Below are 20,818 nucleotides of genomic sequence, written 5' to 3'. Positions count from 1 at the left end.
GTTAAGCGCATGAGATCTTTTAGGAACCTAGCTTTTCCTAGGTTTTCTTTTTCTTTCTCTCCCTCAAATCTTTTTCCTCCTGTTGGTTTCCATGTCATTGCTTGCTCTCTTTAAAATCTGCTTTTTCCTTTTCTGGTCTACATTCTCTTTCTTGACCATCTCATTAGTTCCATCACGTTGAACAGCCACTATTGAGCTCCAGTAGCTGGTAAAGTGCAGTACCTGCACTTTAATGTACTGTGAGCACTCTAAATTCGGCCTCGTAAATTGAACTAGTTCTTATCTCTCATTCTCATTTGAAAAAACTTGAATTTCTCTGGATGATCTAGATTTAAAACCTCCATCCATGTATTCAGCAAATATTTTTGTGCTCCTGTTTTATGTGCCATCACTATTCTGGATGCTGGGGATACAGTACTAAACCAGTAACTAATTTTAGTAGGGGAAGGGAGACACCAAACAAATCAGTTAACAAGAAGGTATCAGGTGGCAGTGTGTAACAGAGTAACGAAAGGGTTACTTTGCTTAGGGGATGTCAGAAATGGCCTTCAGGAAAATTGCTGAATGTGAACGTTACTTCTGTAGGCCTGCAATAACTGGAAATTTTAATAGCATAAAAAGGTGTAATTTGTAACAGCAGTCAAAATAAAGGTATTGCTTCAGGGATAGAAAGTAGACCAGCTGAACAGGATAGAGAGCCTACATGTACATCTGTGGGAGCTTAGTATTCCAGTAAATGGTATTATAAGGCAGGGGGAAAGCAGACTATTCAGTAAATGGTGCTGAGATATGTGGTATCCATGTGGAATGAATATAAAAGTGAATTCCTCCATTATACATTCACAACAATAATTTCCGGAGGGATTAAAGACCTTAATATGAAAGACACATTTGTAAGATGTTTAGAAAAAAACATGTAGAAGACTGTATTGAACCTGGAAAGGATTTCCTAAGATAAAGAAAAAAAAAGTGCCGTTGAGGATACTATTGTATTACTCCAAATGTGGGGTGAGGTTTGAACTAGACTAGCAGTGAAGATGGAGGAAAGTAGACGATTTGGAAAGTGTTTGGGTAACAGTCATCAGGAAATGCATGGTTTGGATATGGGGGGAGGAGAAAACAAGAAATCAAAGGCAATACCTAAGTTTTTTTCTTGAGCTGTGAGGTAGATGGTACCATTTGGATGGTGGTGATGGGGAGGACGAGAGGAGGATGAGTTTGGGGAGAAAAATAAAAAATTCTGTTTTGGATAGTTAAGTTTGAAAGACTGTTTGAACATCCGAGTGGAAATGTTAATGTAGCTTTTGGATATTAGCCTGGAAAGATTATGGCTGGAGGTACACCTTTGGGAGCATTGGTTTATAGATGAATAGAATTGTGATGTATTTTAGACTCGGCTGCATTGGGCAAAATATAAGATAATAATGACTTAAACTTGCCTATAGTTCCATAGGTGGGCAGTCCACAGCCAGAATGGCAGCACCTTCACAGTCATCAGGAACTCTGGTTCCTTATGACTTGCTGCTCTGCCATCCTTAGCATGCTACTTCATTATTTAAGGTGGTTGCTTGAATTCCAGTCTTCTCCTGCTCTTTTTAGCAAGAGGGTGGAGGAAAAGGTAAAGGCATGCACTCTTTTCCTTAAGTACACGTCTCAGAATTGCATGTCATATTCACTTACATGCTTTTAAGCAGTTCTTAATGATCACACTTACCTATAAGGAAAGATAGGCGGTGCAGTTTTTATTTAGTTATCCATATGCCCAGCTCCAATTCACGGGTCTTATTTATAATGAAGGGGAGAATGGATATTTAGTTTCAGTCCAGTTTCTACTCCAACCAGGACAATGAAGCTACCATTATATAGTACCAGTTGCCTCTCTATTGTTAAATTTAATGGAAGTGCTTGTCCCTTTATCTTATTTGAATATTTGTTTTATTTGGTATTCATAATTCCTCCCTTTATCTTCTGTGTCCTCCTTCTTAGTCTCCTTCTCAGGATCTGCCTTTTCTGTTCTCTACTTGTTATCAGTGTTTCAGGTATAATGCCATCACAATCATAATCCCAAAGGCTTTTTTATAATAGAAATTGACACACTGATTCTGAAATTATGTAAAGTGCCAAAAACTTAGGATAGCCAAAACAATCTTGAAAAGGAAAAACAAAGCTGGAGAGCTTATACTGTGTTCTTCAAGACTTACTCTGAAACTACAATAATCAAGACACTGTGGTATTTATATAAGGACAACAAATAGATCAATGGAATGGAATAGGGAATCCAGTAATAGGTTTGTATCCATACACTCAGTTGATTTTCAACCAAGGCACAAAGTCAATTCACTGGGGAAAGAAAATCTTTTCAGCAAATGATGATAGTACTGCTGGATAGCCACTATTGTGGGTTGAATTGTGCTACCTCCCCCGCACATATATTAAAATCCTAACCCCTGGTACCTCAGAATGTAAGTTTATTTGGTAATAAGGCATTGAAGATGAAATTAGTTAAGATGAGGTATCCAGCATTACTGGTGTCCTGAAAGAGAGGGAGAGTCTTAGAAACAGATGAAACGCAGGGGAGAAGGAATATCCATTATTCTTCATCCCTCATCCAACTGATTGTCAGGTTTTTTGATTCGGTTCTCTTAATAGCTCTTAAATCTTTTTTTTTTCCTGTTCATTATCAGAGACCCTACCTTAATTCAAGTTCATTTTTCCCCTTGATTATGAATAACACCCTTGCCACTGATTTTTCCCATCTCTAGTTCAATTTTTCCCCAACCTATTTTCCACATAGCTGCCAAGTTTTATAAAAAGAAAAAAGATCATATTACTCTTTGTTGGGTTTTTTTATTGTATAGTATAACATATATATAAAGCAAAGAAGGAGAAAAGCAATAGTTTTCAAAGCACTCTTCAACAAGTAGTTACAGGACAGATCCCAGAGATTGTCTTGGGCTACCATACTATACTGGTTTGAAAGGATTTATGGACCCTAGAAAAGCCATGTTTTAATCCTAATCAATCATGTGGGAACAATGGTTTCTTCTTTTCTCTATTCAGTACTATAGGTTGGAAACTTGATTAGGTTATCTTCATGGAGATGTGACTCAATTGGTTATGGGTATTAAACTTGATTAGATGGAGACATGTCTCTACCCATTCTACGTGGGTCTTGATTAGTTTACTGGAATCCTATAAAATAAGTATTTTGGAGAAAGCTTCAGAATGCCACAGAACCATAAAGCAGAGAGTCCACCAGCCAGTAACTTTTGGAGATGAAGAAGGAAAACACCTCCCAGGGAGCGTCATGAAGCAGGAAGCATGGAGAGAAAGCTAGCAGACCATCGCCATGTTCGCCATGTGCCCTTCCAACCGAGAGAGAAATCTTGAACCTCATCGGCCTTCTTAAACCAAGGTATCTTTTCCTGGATGCCTTAATTCAGACATTTCTATAGACTTGCTCTAAGTAGGACATTTCCTTGGCCTAAAAACTGTGAACTTGCAACGTATTGAATTCCCATTTTTAAAAGCCATTCCGTTTCTGGTATATTGCATTCTGGCAGCTAGCAAAGAAGAATGCATACCATCATCTCAGCTTTTCCCTTCTAGCTTTTCCAGAACATAGGAGATTATAAGGAATAAATTTTTTTATTGTTACAATCAACTTTTTTTTTCTTTTTTGTGAAAAATAACATATATGCAAAAAAGCAATAAATTTCAAAGTACAGCACAACAATTAGTAGAACAGATTTCGGAGTTTGGTATGGGTTACAATGCCACAATTTTAGGTTTTTGCTTCTAGCTAATCTAAGATAATGGAGACTAAAAGAAATATCCGTTTGATGATTAGACAGTCATATTCGTTTGTTAGTCCCTACCTTCTCTGTATAATTCTACCATCACCTTCGATCTTTTTATCCACTCTTTAGAGGTATTTGGGCTATGGCCACTCTTAACTTTTCCATGTTGAAAGAGGGTGGCAGTTATATGGGGTAGGGTGATGGAACTAGCTGATGCTCTGCAGAGGCTGGGCCCTGTAGGTTTCAAGTCTTTCCTGGTCCAGTGACCCATCTGGAGGTTGTAGGTTTCTGGAAAGTTACCCAGTACATGGAACTGTGTATTATATAATGCCTAGATGTTCTTTAGGATTGGCTGAAAGGTTTTGGTTGGGGTTTGGCAAGTTATGATAGGTAGCAAGATCTAACTGAAGCTTGCATAAGAATGACCTCCAGAGTAGCCTCTTGACTATTTAAACTCTCTCAGCTACTGATACTTCATTAGTTATGCTTCTTTTTCCCCTTTCTGTCAGGATGGCATAGTGGATCCCACAGTACCAGGGGCGGACTCATCCCTGGGAGTCATTGCCCACGCTGCCAGGGAGTCTTTCAACCCTAAATGTCGTGTCCCACATAGGGGGAGGGCAATAGATTTCACTTGCAGATTTGGGCTTAGAGAGAATGAGGCTACATCTGAGCCACAGAAGAGGTACTTCCACATGGGGGGAGGGCAATATTTTCATTTACAGAGTTGGGCTTAGAGAGAGTAAGGCCATATCTGAACAACAAAAGAGGTCCTCTAGAAGTAACTTTAAGACTTACTAATAGGTAGGCTAAGCTTTTCTGCTACATATAAAAGCTTCATAAGAGTAAGCCTCAGTATCAGGGACTTGGCCTGTTGATTTGGGTGTCCCTGATGTTTGACACAGTATCAGGGGTTTTCTCTGGTGGTAAAGTTTAATTGTTCCATATTTTTTCTCCCATCCCTTGTGGGACTTTGCCAGTACTTTTTGATTATCTGCTTGATATATTCTAGGATGTATTCAGGCATTACATTAAGCTATAAAGAATTAAAGGCCCTCATTCTTATTCTGGCCTCCCTGTGTTTCAATTGTTCAAATAAGGTATCCAGATAGGTTGAGTTAGATTATGTGCTACAGAAAATTTAGGTTCCGGAGAAAATAAACCTTTCTTCCTTTGGTCTCAAAGAGTAGGTCCAGTTCTGAAATACAGACAGTGTCTTCCTTACCCCTATGTTCTGAATTACCTTAATCCCGACCTGATGGGGTTTGCACGTATCTCTAAATACCAGGTTATACATATATAAAACAGCCTCTCAAAATCCAGAATTAATAATTACCACTCCGGACTAATTGTGTCTGCTATAGGAGCTTACAGTCTAGATTCATGTTTTCTTATAAGCATTTTCTAAAGGAGACCAGACAATAATTGTTCTTTTCATTTCTGGCCTGTTTTGCCTCACCAAATGTCCCACAGGTTCATTCACAACGTTCCATGCCTCACAGCTCTGTTCCTTTTTGTAGCTGTACAATATTCGATCATAAGTATAAAGCATCATTTGCCAATCTACTTCTCGGTCAGTACATCCTTCAACCACCTGTGCATTCATTAGGCATCATGTATAATGCTCAAAGTCTACAGTTCAACAACACTCTCATTGTAGATAATTTCATTGTTTCCAAGAGAAAGATAATCAATAAACAAACACACCTTCACCAAATAGGACATCTAAGTCTCCCCTTAACTCTTATCCCTTGCCCCGTTATTTACCTCTGCTGTTGCTGTGGTAGTGCTGATGTTTTCCTGTTAAACATAGCTTATAGTATGCAATAGCAGTTCTCCCCCTGTACCCTGGACTTAAACACTCTTTGTACACAAATCATACCTTTGAAGTCGTTCTTACAAGAACATATTTATATATCTAGTGTTAATCAGTGGGACACACAGGTCTATACAACCCCTTTCAATCATGTTCACTTTCAATATGTTAATATTACTTATAGACCCAGTAGAGAGTTGCCTTCACTTCTATCTATTCCCTTACATTTGAGTTCAACCTCATTAGCTAACCTTTCACCCTTCTCTAGCTTCTATGTATCTCTTAAGTCCCCTATATTCTTTATTATTAGCCTCCAATTTTACCTTTACCATGGTTATGAAAGTGGAGTCATACGGTATCTGTCCTTTTCTGTCTGGCTTATTTCACTCAGCAGTATGTCCTCAAGGCTCATCCATCTTGTCATGTGCTTCAGGATGTCATTTTGTCTTACCATTGCATAATATTCCATTGTATACATATGCCACGTTTGGTTAAGGCAATCGTCTGCTGATGGGCACTTGGATTTTTTCCATCTTTTGGCAATTGTGAATAATTCTGCCGTGAACATCAGTGTGCAAATGTCTGTGTCACTACTTTCAGCTCTTCTGGATATATATATTGAGTAGTGCTACTGCCGGGTCATAGGGCAACTTGATGTTTAGTTTCCTAAGGAACTGCCAAACTGCCATCCATAGTGGCATTTATTATACATTCCCATCAGCAGTGCCTAAGTGTTCCAGTTTCTCCACAACCTCTCCAACATTTGCAGTTTCTTGTTTGTTTTTAGCAGCCATTCTTATAGGTGTGAGGTGGTTTCTCATTGTAACCTTGATCTACATTTCCCTTAAAGCTAATGAAAATGAGCATCTCTTCTTGTGCTTTTGAACCACCTGTGTTTGCTCTTCAGAAAAATGTCTATTCATATTTTTAGCCCATTTTATAATTGGGGTGTTTGTTCTTTTGTCGTTGAATTGTATATAGGCTATCAAACCTTCGTCTGATGTGTGATTTCCAAATATTTTCTCCCATTGAGTTGGCTGTCTCTTTACCTTTTTGACAAAGTCTTTTGAGGTGCAGAAGCATTTGATTTTGAGGAATTCCCATTTATCTATTTTTTCTTTTGTTGCTTGTGCTTTGGGTGTAAAGTTTAGGAAGCTACCTCCTATAACTATGTCTTGAAGATGTCTCCCTACATTTTCTTCCAGAAGCTTTATGATACTGGTTTTTATATTTAGGTGTTTGATCCACTTTGAGTTAATTTTTGTATAGAGTGTAAGGTAAGGGTCCTTTTTCATTCTTTTGGCTATTGATATCCAGTTCTCCCATGCCCATTTAATGAAAAGAGTATTTTGTCCCAGTTCAGTGGATTTGAGGGCCCTTTCAAAAATCAGTTGACTGTAGATTTGGTGGTCTATTTCTGCACTCTCGATTTGATTCCATTGGTCAATATACCTCTCTTTGTGCCAGTACCATGCTGTTTTGACCACTGTGGCTTTTTAATAGGTTTTAAAGACATGAAGTGTTAATTCTCCCACTTTGTTCTTTTTTTTAAAGATGCTTTGAGCAGTTTAGGGTCTCTTTCCCTTCCAGATGAATTTGGTAAATAGGTTGGTTGGTGGAATTTTGATTGTTACTGTGTTGAATCTGTAGATCAATATGTGGAGAATTGACATCTTAGTGATATTTAACCTTCTTATCCATGAGCAGGGAATGTCTTTCCATGTATTTAGATCTTCTTTGACTTCTTTTAGCAATGTTATATCATTTTCTGTGTATAAGTCCTTTATGTCTCTGGTTATTAAGTTCAGTCCTAGGTACTTGATTCTTTGTTTGCTATTTTGAATGGAATTTTTTCCTTAATCAGCTCCTCAGGTCATTGTTTATGTACAGAAATGTTACTGACTTTTGTACATTAATTTTATATGCCACCACCTTGCTGAATTTGTTTAGTAGCTCAAGTACCTTTGTTGTGTATATCTCAGGATTTTCCAAATATAGTATCATCTCATCTGCAAATAATGAAAGTTTTACTTCTTCCTTTCCAATTTGGATGCATTTTATTTCTTTTTTCTGTCTGATTGCTCTAGCTAGAACTTCTAGTAGAATGTTGAATAATAGTGATGACAAGGGCCTCTTTTTCACATTCCCAATTTTAGGGTGAAAGCTTTCAGTCTCCATTGAGTATGCTGCTGGCTATCAATTTTTCATATATTCCCTTTATCATATTGAGAAAATTACCTTGAATTCCTATCTTTTGAAGTGCTTTTAGCAGAAAAGGATGTTGAATTTTGTCAAATGCTTTTTTCAGCATCATTTGAGATGATCATATGATTTTTCCCTTTCAATTTGTTAATGAGCTGTGTTGCATTAATTGATTTTCTTGTGTTGAACCATCCTTGCATTTCTGGTAAAACCCCTACAACTTATGGGATGTGGCAAAGGCTATGCTGAGAGGGAAATTTATTGCCTTAAATGCCTATATTAAAAAACAATAAAGAGCAAAAATCGAGGACTTAACAGCAAACCTGGAGGAACTTTAGAAAGAACAGCAAACTAACCCCAAAGCAAATAGGAGAAGAGAAATAACAAAGATTAAAGCAGAGATAAATGAGAATAAAAGAATGATAGAATGAATCAACAATACCAAAACTTGGTTCTTTGATAAAACCAATAAAATTGATGAGCCACTAGCAAGACTGACAAACAAAAAAGAGAGGATGCAAATAAACAAAATCAGAAATAAGAAGGGGTGCATGTTCTAGTTTGCTAGCTGCCGGAATGCAATATACCAGAAATGGAATGGCTTTTGAAAGGGGAATTTAATAAGTTACTAGTTAACAGTTCCAAAACCAAGAAAAATGTCCCAATTAAAACAAATCTATAGAAATGTCCAATCTAAGGCATCCAGGGATAGATACCTTGGTTCAAGAAGGCCCATGAGGTTCAGGGTTTCTCTCTCAAGTAAGAAGTACATGGTGAACATAGTCAGGGCTTCTCTCTCAGCTGGAAGGGCAGGTGGTAAACATGGTGTCATCTGCTAGCTTTCTGTCCTGGTTTCCTGTTTCATGAGACATTTTCCTTCTTCATCTCCAAAGGTTGCTGGCTGATGGACTCTCTGCTTTGTGGTGCTGTAGCATTCTCTGCTCTCTGTGAGTCTCTTCTTTTCTTCAAAATGTTTCCTCTTTTTATAGGATTCCAATAAGCTAATCAAGACCCATGCGAATGAGTGGAGACACATCTCCACCTAATTCATTTTAACAATCACTCTTGATTACTTAAGATCACAAGATGACATCAAGGAGTAACTCCCTAAGTCACATCTCCAGGAAAATGATCTAATTACAGTTCAAACGTACCATACTGAATAGGGATTAGAAGAAACAATTGCCTTTACAAAATGGGATTAGGATTAAAACATGGCTTTTCTAGGGTACATACATCCTTTGAAACTGGCACAATGTATTACCATAGACTCTGAAGAAATAAATCATAAGAGATACTATGAACAACTATACACCAACAAACTAGACAACTTAGATGAAATATGCAAATTCCTGGAGACACACAAACAAACTACAATGACTCAGGAAGAAATAGAAGATCTCAACAAACCAATCCCAAGTAAATCAGTCATCAAAAATCTTCCTACAAAGAAAAGCCCAGGGCCAGCTTCACAGGGAAATTTTATCAAACATTCCAGAAAGAGGTAACACCAGTCCTGCTCAGACTTTTCCCAGAAATTGAGGAAAAAGGAACTCTGCCTAATTCATTTTATGAAGATAATATCATTTTAATACCAAAGCTGGGTAAAGATGCCGTAAGCAGGGAAAACTATAGGCCAATCTCCCTAATGAACATAGATGCAAAAATTCTCAATAAAATATTAGGAAATTGAATCCAACAGCACATTAAAAGAATTATACACCATGACCAGATGGGGTTTATACCCAGAATGCAAGGATGGTTCAACACAAGAAAATCAATTAATGTAATACAACACATTAATAAATCAAAAGGGAAAAATCACATGATCATCTCAATTGATTCTGAAAAAATATTCAACAAAATTCAGCATCCTTTTCTGATAAAAACACTCCAAAAGATAAGAATCAAAGGTAACTACCTCAATATGATAAAGGGGATATATAAAAAACCAATAGCCAGCATTGTACTCAATGGAGAGAGACTGAAAGCCTTCCCCCTAAGGCCAGGTACAAGACAAGGATGCCCACTGTTACCACTGTTATTCAACATTGTGTTAGAAGTTCTAGCTAGAGCAGTCAGGCAGGACAAAGAAATGAAAGGCATCCAAATTGGAAAGGAAGAAGGAAAACTGTTGTTATTTGCAGATGATACAATACTATACTTGGAAGACCCTGAGAAATCTACAGCAAAGTTACTTGAGCTAATAAACAAATTCAGCAAGATGGTGGGATATAAGAGTAATGTGCAAAAGTCAGTAACATTTCTGTACACAAGTAATGACCTAGCTGAAGAGTCAGTTAAGAAAAAAATTCCATTCAAAAAAGCAAATAAAAGAATCAGATACTTAGGAACAAACTTAACTTGGGATGTAGAGGACTTGTACACAGAAAATTACATAAAATTGCTAAAACAAATCAAAGGAGATCTAAATAGGTGTAAAGACATTCCCTGCTCATGGGTAGGAAGGTTAAATATCATTAAGATGTCAATTCTCCACAAACTGATCTACAGATTCAACACAGTAACAATCAAAATTCCAACAACCTACTTTGAAGATTTGGAAAAGCTAACTACCAGATTTATCTGAAAGGGAAAGAGACCACAAATAGCTAAAAGAATTCTAAAAAAGAAGAATAAAGTGGGAGGATGTTCCAGTTTGCTAGCTGCTGGAATGCAACATAACAGAGATGGATTGGCTTTCAATAAAAGGGAATTTTTAAAAAAATTTATTAATTTAAAAAAATTAAGAACAAACAGAAACATTAATATATAATTCTGTTCTACATATATATTCAGTAATTCTCAATATCATCACATAGTTGCATATTCATCATTTCTTAGAACATTTGCATCAATTCAGAAAAAGACAACAGAAAAAGAAATAAAACAATAACAGAAAAAAAAGATTGTACATACCATACTGCTTACCCCTCACTTTCATTTATCACTAGCATTTCAAACTAAATGTATTTTAACATTTGTTCCCCTTATTATTTATTTTTATTCCATATGTTCTACTCATCTGTTGACAAGGTAGATAAAAGGAGCATCAGACACAAGGTTTTCACAATCGCACAGTCACATTGTGAAAGCTATATCATTATTCAGTCATCCTCGAGAAACATGGCTACTGGAACACAGCTCTACAATTTCAGGCAGCTCCCTCCAGCCTCTCCATTACATCTTGAATAACAAGATGATATCTACTTAATGCATAAGAATAACCTCCAGGGCAACCTCTTGACTCTGTTTGGAATCTCTCAGCCATTGACTCTTTGTCTCATTTCACTCTTCCCCCTTTTGGTTGAGAAGGTTTTCTCAGTCCCTTGATGCTAAATCTCAGCTCATTCTAGGGTTTTTCTCAATCCAAAAGGGAATTTATTTTGTTCTTCAGAGGAAAGGCAGCTAACTTTCAAGTGAGGTTCTTTCTTACATTGGAAGGGTGGTCTCTGCAAGTGTTGAGGTGAGGTAGGCTGAGCTGCTTGGCCTGTGCTACATTGGGTCTCTCATTTAAGCACCAGCCAATTAAGTCAGACATCATTCATTGCTGCCGGCACGCCTTCTAGCAGACTGCAGATGTAATCAGCAACAAATGAGGTTCACATGCCATCGGCTGATGTCCACAGCAATATAACTATGCACCTTCACCTGGCCAAGTTGACAACTGAATCTAAATACCACAGAGAATTAACACTCCCTGACTTTAGAACCTATTATAAAGCCACAGTGGTCAAAACAGCATGGTACTGGCACAAAGACAGAAGCATTGACCAATGGAATCAAATTGAGAATGCAGAAATAGACCACCAAATGTATGGTCAACTGATTTTTGATGGGGCCCCCAAATCCTCTGAATTGGGACAAAATAGTCTTTTCAATAATTGGGCATGAAAGAACTGGGTATCAGTAGCTAAGAGAATGAAAGAGGACACTTATCTTACACCCTACACAAAAATTAAGTCAAAGTAGATTGCTAAATATAAGAACTAGCACCATAAAGTTTCTAGATGAAAATGTAGGGGAACATCTTCAAGACCTAGTAATAGAAGGTAGCTTCCTAAACTTTACACCCAAAGCACAAGCAACGGAAGAAAAAATAGATAAATGGAAACTCCTCAAAATCAAATATACCCAGAAGAGCTGAAAGCAGCGATACAAACAGACATTTGCACACTGATGTTCATAGCAGCATTATTCACAATCGCTAATAGGTGGAAACAAACCAAATGCCCATCAACAGATCAGTGGGTCAGCCAATTCTGGTATATACATACAATGGAATATTATGCAGCAATAAGACAAAATGATTTCCTGAAGCATATGACAAGATGGATGTGCCTTGAGGACATAATGCTGAGCAAAATTAACCAGATACGAAAGAATAGATACTTTATTTTTTTTATTAATTAAAGAAAAAAAAAGAAATTAACACATTTAGAAATCATACCATTCTACATATGCAATCAGTAATTCTTAACATCATCACATAGATGCGTGATCATCATTTCTTAGTACATTTGCATCGATTTAGGAAAAGAACTAGCAAAACAACAGAAAAAGATATAGAATGTTAATATAGAGAAAAAATAAAAATAATAATAATAGTAAAAAAAAAAGAAAAAAAAGACAAACAAACAAACAGACAGACAAAAAAAAACCCTATAGCTCAGATGCAGCTTCATTCAGTGTTTTAACATGATTAATTTACAATTAGGTATTATTGTGCTGTCCATTTTTGAGTTTTTGTATCTAGTCCTGTTGCACAGTCTGTATCCCTTCAGCTCCAATTACCCATTATCTTACCCTGTTTCTAACTCCTGCTGGACTCTGTTACCCATGACATATTCCAAGTTTATTCTCGAATGTCGGTTCACATCAGTGGGACCATACAGTATTTGTCCTTTAGTTTTTGGCTAGACTCACTCAGCATGATGTTCTCTAGGTCCATCCATGTTATTACATGCTTCATAAGTTTATTCTGTCTTAAAGCTGCATAATATTCCATCATATGTATATACCACAGTTTGTTTAGCCACTCGTCTGTTGATGGACATTTTCACTGTTTCCATCTCTTTGCAATTGTAAATAATGCTGCTATAAACATTGGTATGCAAATGTCTGTTTGTGTCTTTGCCCTTAAGTCCTTTGAGTAATGGTATTGCTGGGTCGTATGGCAATTCTATATTCAGCTTTTTGAGGAACCGCCAAACTGCCTTCCACAGTGGTTGCACCATTTGACATTCCCACCAACAGTGGATAAGTGTGCCTCTTTCTCCGCATCCTCTCCAGCACTTTTCATTTTCTGTTTTGTTGATAATGGCCATTCTGGTGGATGTGAGATGATATCTCATTGTGGTTTTGATTTGCATTTCTCTAATGGCCAGGGACATTGAGCATCTCTTCATGTGCCTTTTGGCCATTTGTATTTCCTCTTCTGAGAGGTGTCTATTCAAGTCTTTTTCCCATTTTGTAATTGGGTTGGCTGTCTTTTTGTTGTTGAGTTGGACAATCTCTTTATAAATTCTGGATACTAGACCTTTATCTGATATGTCATTTCCAAATATTGTCTCCCATTGTGTAGGCTGTCTTTCTACTTTCTTGATGAAGTTCTTTGATGCACAAAAGTGTTTAATTTTGAGGAGTTCCCATTTATTTATTTCCTTCTTCAGTGCTCTTGCTTTAGGTGTAAGGTCCATAAAACCACCTCCAATTGTAAGATTCATAAGATATCTCCCTACATTTTCCTCTAACTGTTTTATGGTCTTAGACCTAATGTTTAGATCTTTGATCCATTTTGAGTTAACTTTTGTATAGGGTGTGAGATACAGGTCTTCTTTCATTCTTTTGCATATGGATATCCAGTTCTCTAGGCACCATTTATTGAAGAGACTGTTCTGTCCCAGGTGAGTTGGCTTGACTGCCTTATCAAAGATCAAATGTCCATAGATGAGAGGGTCTATATCTGAGCACTCATTTCGATTCCATTGGTCGATATATCTATCTTTTTTTTTTTTTTTTAATTTTTTTAATTAATCAAAAAAAAAGAAAAGAAATTAACACAACATTTAGAAATCATTCCATTCTACACATGCACTCAGTAATTCTTAGTATCATCACATAGATGTATGATCATCATTTCTTTAGTACATTTGCATCGATTTAGGAAAAGAACTAGCAAAACAGCAGAAAAAGATATAGAATGTTAATATAGAGAAGAGAATTAAAATAATAATACTAATAAAATATATATATATATAAAAAGGAAAAAGAAAAAAACAAAAACAAAAGATACAAACACACAAACAAACAAACAAAAAACCATATTTCAGGTGCAGCTTCATTCAGTGTTCCAACCTAGTTACATTACACTTAGGTATTATTGTGCTGTCCATTTTTGAGTTTTTGTATCTAGTCCTGTTGCACAGTCTGTATCCCTTCTGCTCCAATTACCCATTATCTTACCCTGTTTCTAACTCCTGCTGGTCTCTGTTACCAATGATATATTCCAAGCTGATTCTCGAATGTCGGTTCACATCAGTGGGACCATACAGTATTTGTCCTTTAGTTTTGGGCTAGACTCACTCAGCATAATGTTCTCTAGGTCCATCCATGTTATTACATGCTTCATAAGTTTAGTCTGTCTTAAAGCTGCATAATATTCCATTGTAGGTATACGCCACAGTTTGTCTAGCCACTCGTCTGTTGATGGACATTTTGGCTGTTTCCATCTCTTTGCAATTGTAGATAATGCTGCTATAAACACTGGTGTGCAAATGTCCGTCTGTGTCTTTGCCCTTAAGTCCTTTGAGTAGATACCTAGCAGTGGTATTGCTGGGTCGTAATCCATTCTGCCATTCTATGTCTTTTGATTGGGAAATTCAGTCCATTAACTTTTAGTGTTATTACTGTTTGGATAATATTTTCCTCTACCATTTTGGCTTTTGTATTATATATATCATACCTGATTTTCCTTCTTTCTACACTTTACTCCATACCTCTCTCTTCTGTCTTTTCGTTTCTGACTCTAGTGCTCCCTTTAGTATTTCTTGCAGAGCTGGTCTCTTGGTCACAAATTCTCTCAGTGACTTTTTGTCTATAAATGTTTTAATTTCTCCCTCATTTTTGAAGGACAATTTTGCTGGATATAGGAGTCTTGGTTGGCAGTTTTTCTCTTTTAGTGATTTAAATATATCATCCCACTGTCTTCTAGCTTCCATGGTTTCTGCTGAGAAATCTACACATAGTCTTATTGGGTTTCCCTTGTATGTGACAGATTGTTTTTCTCTTGCTGCTTTCAAGATCCTCTCTTTCTCTTTGACCTCTGACATTCTAACTAGTAAATGTCTTGGAGAACGCCTATTTGGGTCTATTCTCTTTGGGGTGCGCTGCACTTCTTGGATCTGTATATTTAGGTCTTTCATAAGAGTTGGGAAATTTTCAGTGATAATTTCTTCCATTAGTTTTTCTCCTCCTTTTCCCTTCTCTTCTCCTTCTGGGACACCCACAACACGTATATTTGTGCGCTTCATATTGTCATTCAGTTCCCTGATTCCCTGCTCAAGTTTTTCCATTCTTTTCCCTATAGTTTCTGTTTCTTTTTGGAATTCAGTTGTTCCATCCTCCAGTTCACTAATTGTAGCTTCTGTCTCTTTAGATCTACCATTGTAGGTATCCATTGTTTTTTCCATTTTTTCTTCTTTGTCCTTCACTCCCACAAGTTCTGTGATTTGTTTTTTCAGATTTTCTATTTCTTCTTTTTGTTCAGCCCATATCTTCTTCATGTCCTCCCTCAATTTATTGATTTGGTTTTTGAAGAGTTTTTCCATTTCTGTTCGTATATTCAGCATTAGTTGTCTCAGCTCCTGTATCTCATTTGAACTATTGGTTTGTTCCTTTGATTGGGCCATATCTTCAATTTTCCGAGCATCATCCATTATTTTCTGCTGGTGTCTGGGCATTTGATCAGATTTCTCTGGGTGTGGGACCCAGCTGGTTGAAAGGTTTTTCTGTGGAATCTCTGGGCTCTGTTTTTCTGTTCCTGCCCAGTAGGTGGTGCTTGTGGCGGTCGTTTGTCTGCGGGGCAGTCGGCCCGGGAAACCGCGCGTGGAGGCGGGGGTCGCTGGCCGCAGCTTGGGGGAGTGCTGGTCCAAATTGCCCAGCTGGCCCGAGACGCCAAGCGTGACGGGAGGGCCCCACTATCCAATGTTCCCAGTCAGACCAGGGAGCCACGTGCGTGGAGGGGACCCCAGTCGCCAGCCGCCCCAGCCGGGAAAACGTGCGCCCCTCGGGTATCTCACCGCAGTGGATTCTCCCTACCCCGTTCAGCCGTTCCAGAATGGGGTACGCTGTCTTTTTGGTCTCTGTCGTGACTCCGGGAGCTGTTTCGTATTGTTTCTGTTTCTTTAGTTGCTTTTCGGGAGGAGGAACTAAGACCCGCACGTCTTACTAAGCCGCCATCTTCTCCGGAAGTCTGATATATCTATCTTTATGCCAATACCATGCTGTTTTGACCACTGTGGCTTCATAATATGCCTTAAAGTCAGGCAGTGCGAGACCTCCAACTTCGTTTTTTTTCCTCAAGATGTTTTTAGCAATTCGGGGCACCCTGCCCTTCCAGATAAATTTGCTTATTGGTTTTTCTATTTCTGAAAAATAAGTTGTTGGGATTTTGATTGGTATTGCATTGAATCTGTAAATCAATTTAGGTAGGATTGACATCTTAACTATATTTAGTCTTCCAATCCATGAACACGGTATGCCCTTCCATCTATTTAGGTCTTCTGTGATTTCTTTTAACAGGTTTTTGTAGTTTTCTTTGTATAGTTTGTCTCTTTAGTTAAATTTATTCCTAGGTATTTTATTCTTTTAGTTGCAATTGTAAATGGGATTCGTTTCTTGATTTCCCCCTCAGCTTGTTCATTACCAGTGTATAGAAATGCTACAGATTTTTGAATGTTGATCTTGTAACCTGCTACTTTGCTGTACTCATTTATTAGCTCTAGTAGTTTTGTTGTGGATTTTTCCGGGTTTTCGATGTATAGTATCATATCGTCTGCAAACAGTGATAGTTTTACTTCTTCCTTTCCAATTTTGATGCCTTGTATTTCTTTTTCTTGTCTAATTGCTCTGGCTAGAACCTCCAACACAGTGTTGAATAATAGTGGTGATAATGGACATCCTTGTCTTGTTCCTGATCTTAGGGGGAAAGTTTTCAATTTTTCCCCATTGAGGATGATATTAGCTGTGGGTTTTTCTTATATTCCCTCTATCATTTTAAGGAAGTTCCCTTGTATTCCTATCTTTTGAAGTGTTTTCAACAGGAAAGGATGTTGAATCTTGTCAAATGCCTTCTCTGCATCAATTGAGATGATCATGTGATTTTTCTGCTTTGATTTGTTGATATGGTGTATTACATTAATTGATTTTCTTATGTTGAACCATCCTTGCATACCTGGGATGAATCCTACTTGGTCATGATGTATAATTCTTTTAATGTGTTGTTGGATACGATTTGCTAGAATTTTATTGAGGATTTTTGCATCTATATTCATTAGAGAAATTGGTCTGTAGTTTTCTTTTTTTGTAATATCTTTGCCTGGTTTTGGTATGAGGGTGATGTTGGCTTCATAGAATGAATTAGGTAGTTTTCCCTCCACTTTGATTTTTTTGAAGAGTTTGAGGAGAGTTGGTACTAATTCTTTCTGGAATGTTTGATAGAATTCACCTGTGAAGCCGTCTGGTCCTGAACTTTTCTTTTTAGGAAGCTTTTGAATGACTAATTCAATTTCTTTACTTGTGATTGGTTTGTCGAGGTCATCTATTTCTTCTTGAGTCAAAGTTGGTTGTTCATGTCTTTCCCGGAACCCATCCATTTCATCTAAATTGTTGTATTTATTAGCGTAAAGTTGTTCATAGTATCCTGTTATTACCTGCTTTATTTCTGTGAGGTCAGTAGTTATGTCTCCTCTTCCATTTCTGATCTTATTTATTTGCATCCTCTCTCTTCTTCTTTTTGTCAATCTTGCTAAGGGCCCATCAATCTTATTGATTTTCTCATAGAACCAACTTCTGGCCTTATTGATTTTCTCTATTGTATTCGTGTTTTCAATTTCATTTATTTCTGCTCTAATCTTTGTTATTTCTTTCCTTTTGCTTGCTTTGGGATTAGTTTGCTGTTCTTTCTCCAGTTCTTCCAAGTAGACAGTTAATGCCTGAAGTTTTGCCTTTTCTTCTTTTCTAATATAGGCATTTAGGGCAATAAATTTCCCTCTTAGCACTGCCTTTGCTGCGTCCCATAAGTTTTGATATGTTGTGTTTTCGTTTTCATTCGCCTCGAGGTATTTACTAATTTCTCTAGCAATTTCTTCTTTGACCCACTCGTTGTTTAAGAGTGTGTTGTTAGACAAAAAACCTATATAAAGAAAACTACAAAAAACTGCTAAAAGAAATCACAGAAGACCTAAATAGATGGAAGGGCATACCGTATTCATGGATTGGAAGACTAAATATAGTTAAGATGTCAATCCTACCTAAATTGATTTACAGATTCAATGCAATACCAATCAAAATCCCAACAACTTATTTTTCAGAAATAGAAAAACCAATAAGCAAATTTATCTGGAAGGGCAGGGTGCCCCGAATTGCTAAAAACATCTTGAGGAAAAAAAACGAAGCTGGAGGTCTCGCGCTGCCTGACTTTAAGGCATATTATGAAGCCACAGCGGTCAAAACAGCATGGTATTGGCATAAAGATAGATATATCGACCAATGGAATCGAATAGAGTGCTCAGATATAGACCCTCTCATCTATGGACATTTGATCTTTGATAAGGCAGTCAAGCCAACTCACCTGGGACAGAGCAGTCTCTTCAATAAATGGTGCCTAGAGAACTGGATATCCATATGCAAAAGAATGAAAGAAGACCCATCTCTCACACCCTATACAAAAGTTAACTCAAAATGGATCAAAGATCTAAACATTAGGTCTAGACCATAAAACAGTTAGAGGAAAATGTAGGGAGATATCTTATGGATCTTACAACTAGAGGCGGTTTTATGGACCTTAAACCTAAAGCAAGAGCACTGAAGAAGGAAATAAATAAATGGGAACTCCTCAAAATTAAACACTTTTGTGCATCAAAGAACTTCATCAAGAAAGTAGAAAGACAGCCTTCACAATGGGAGACAATATTTGGAAATGATATATCAGATAAAGGTCTAGTATCCAGAATTTATAAAGAGATTGTTCATCTCAACAACAAAAAGACAGCCAACCCAATTACAAAATGGGAAAAAGACTTGAACAGACACCTCTCAGAAGAGGAAATACGGATGGCCAAGAGGCACATGAAGAGATGCTCAATGTCCCTGGCCATTAGAGAAATGCAAATCAAAACCACAATGAGATATCATCTCACACCCACCAGAATGGCCATTATCAACAAAACAGAAAATGACAAGTGCTGGAGAGGATGCGGAGAAAGAGGCACACTTATCCACTGTTGGTGGGAATGTCAAAGGGTACAACCACTGTGGAAGGCAGTTTGGCGGTTCCTCAAAAAGCTGAATATAGAATTGCCATACGACCCAGCAATACCATTGCTAGGTATCTACTCAAAGGACTTAAGGGCAAAGACACAAACGGACATTTGCACACCAATGTTTATAGCAGCATTATTTACAATTGCAAAGAGATGGAAACAGCCAAAATCTCCATCAACAGAAGAGTGGCTAAACAAACTGTGGTATATACATACGATGGAATATTATGCAGCTTTAAGACAAGATAAACTTATGAACCATGTAATAACATGGATGGACCTAGAGAATATTATGCTGAGTTAATCCAGCCAAAAACTAAAGGACAAATACTGTATGGTCCCACTGATGTGAACGGACATTCGAGAATAAACTTGAAATATGTCATTGGTAACAGAGTTCAGCAGGAGTTAGAAACAGGGTAAGACAATGGGTAATTGAAGCTGAAGGGATACAGACTGTGCAACAGGACTAGATACAAAAACTCAAAAATGGACAGCACAATAATACCTAATTGTAAAGTAATCATGTTAAAACACTGAATGAAGCTGCATCTGAGCTATAGGTTTTTGTTTTGTTTTGTTTTGTTTTGTATTGTTTTGATTTTACTATTATTACTTTTATTTTTTTCTCTATATTAACATTCTATATCTTTTTCGGTTATGTTGCTAGTTCTTCTAAACCGATGCAAATGTACTAAGAAATGATGATCATGCATCTATGTGAGGATGTTAAGAATTACTGATTGCATATGTAGAATGGTATGATTTCTAAATGTTGGGTTAATTTCTTTTTTTCCGTTAATTAAAAAAAAAAAAAGAGAGAAGGGGTAATTGGAGCTGAAGGGATACAGACTGTACAACGGGACTGGATATAAAAACTCAGAAATGGACAGCACAATACTACCCAATTGTAATGCAATTATGTTAAAACACTGAATGAAGCTGCATGTGAGGTATAGGTTTTTTGTTTTTGTTTTTTTTTGTTTTTTTTTTCTTTCTATTATTGTTTTAATTCTTATTCTGTTGTCTTTTTATTTCTTTTTCTAAATCGATGCAAATGTACTAAGAAATGATGAATATGCAACTATGTGATGTTATTAAGAATTACTGATTGTACATGTAGATTGAAATGATTTCTAATTGTTTTGTTAATTCTTTTTTTAATTAATAAAAAAAAAAAAAAAAAAAGAGTGTGTTGTTGAGCCTCCACGTATTTGTGAATTTTCTGGCACTCCACCTGTTATTGATTTCCAACTTCATTCCTTTATGATCCGAGAAAGTGTTGTGTATGATTTCAATCTTTTTAAGTTTGTTAAGACTTGCTTTGTGACCCAGCATATGGTCTATCTTTGAGAATGATCCATGAGCACTTGAGAAAAAGGTGTATCCTGCTGTTGTGGGATGTAGATTCTCTATTTGTGAGATTCAGATTCTTTATTTCTTTTTTGATCCTCTGT

At 37.0% G+C, this 20,818-nt stretch overlaps 1 protein-coding gene across 8 annotated transcripts in view; it reads left to right on the top strand.

Moving 5' to 3' along the window:
• SERAC1 (serine active site containing 1) overlaps positions 1–20,818 on the top strand; it is a 228,164-nt gene that overhangs the window by 84,005 nt on the left and 123,341 nt on the right. Inside the window, exon 2 of one of the 8 annotated variants that reach the window (XM_077149375.1) lies at positions 3,061–3,415. The exons of the other annotated variants lie outside the window; for them this stretch is intronic. The gene's annotated coding sequence lies outside the window, so the exon portion shown is untranslated. The remainder of the gene's footprint in view (positions 1–3,060; positions 3,416–20,818) is intronic. 8 annotated transcript variants of the gene reach the window in all.

This window comes from Tamandua tetradactyla, chromosome 2, assembly GCF_023851605.1.
Source record: "Tamandua tetradactyla isolate mTamTet1 chromosome 2, mTamTet1.pri, whole genome shotgun sequence".
NCBI classification, from domain to species: domain Eukaryota; kingdom Metazoa; phylum Chordata; class Mammalia; order Pilosa; family Myrmecophagidae; genus Tamandua; species Tamandua tetradactyla.
The sequence above is the reverse complement of the archived record's forward strand: the minus strand, read 5'-3'. Positions and strand labels throughout refer to the sequence as shown.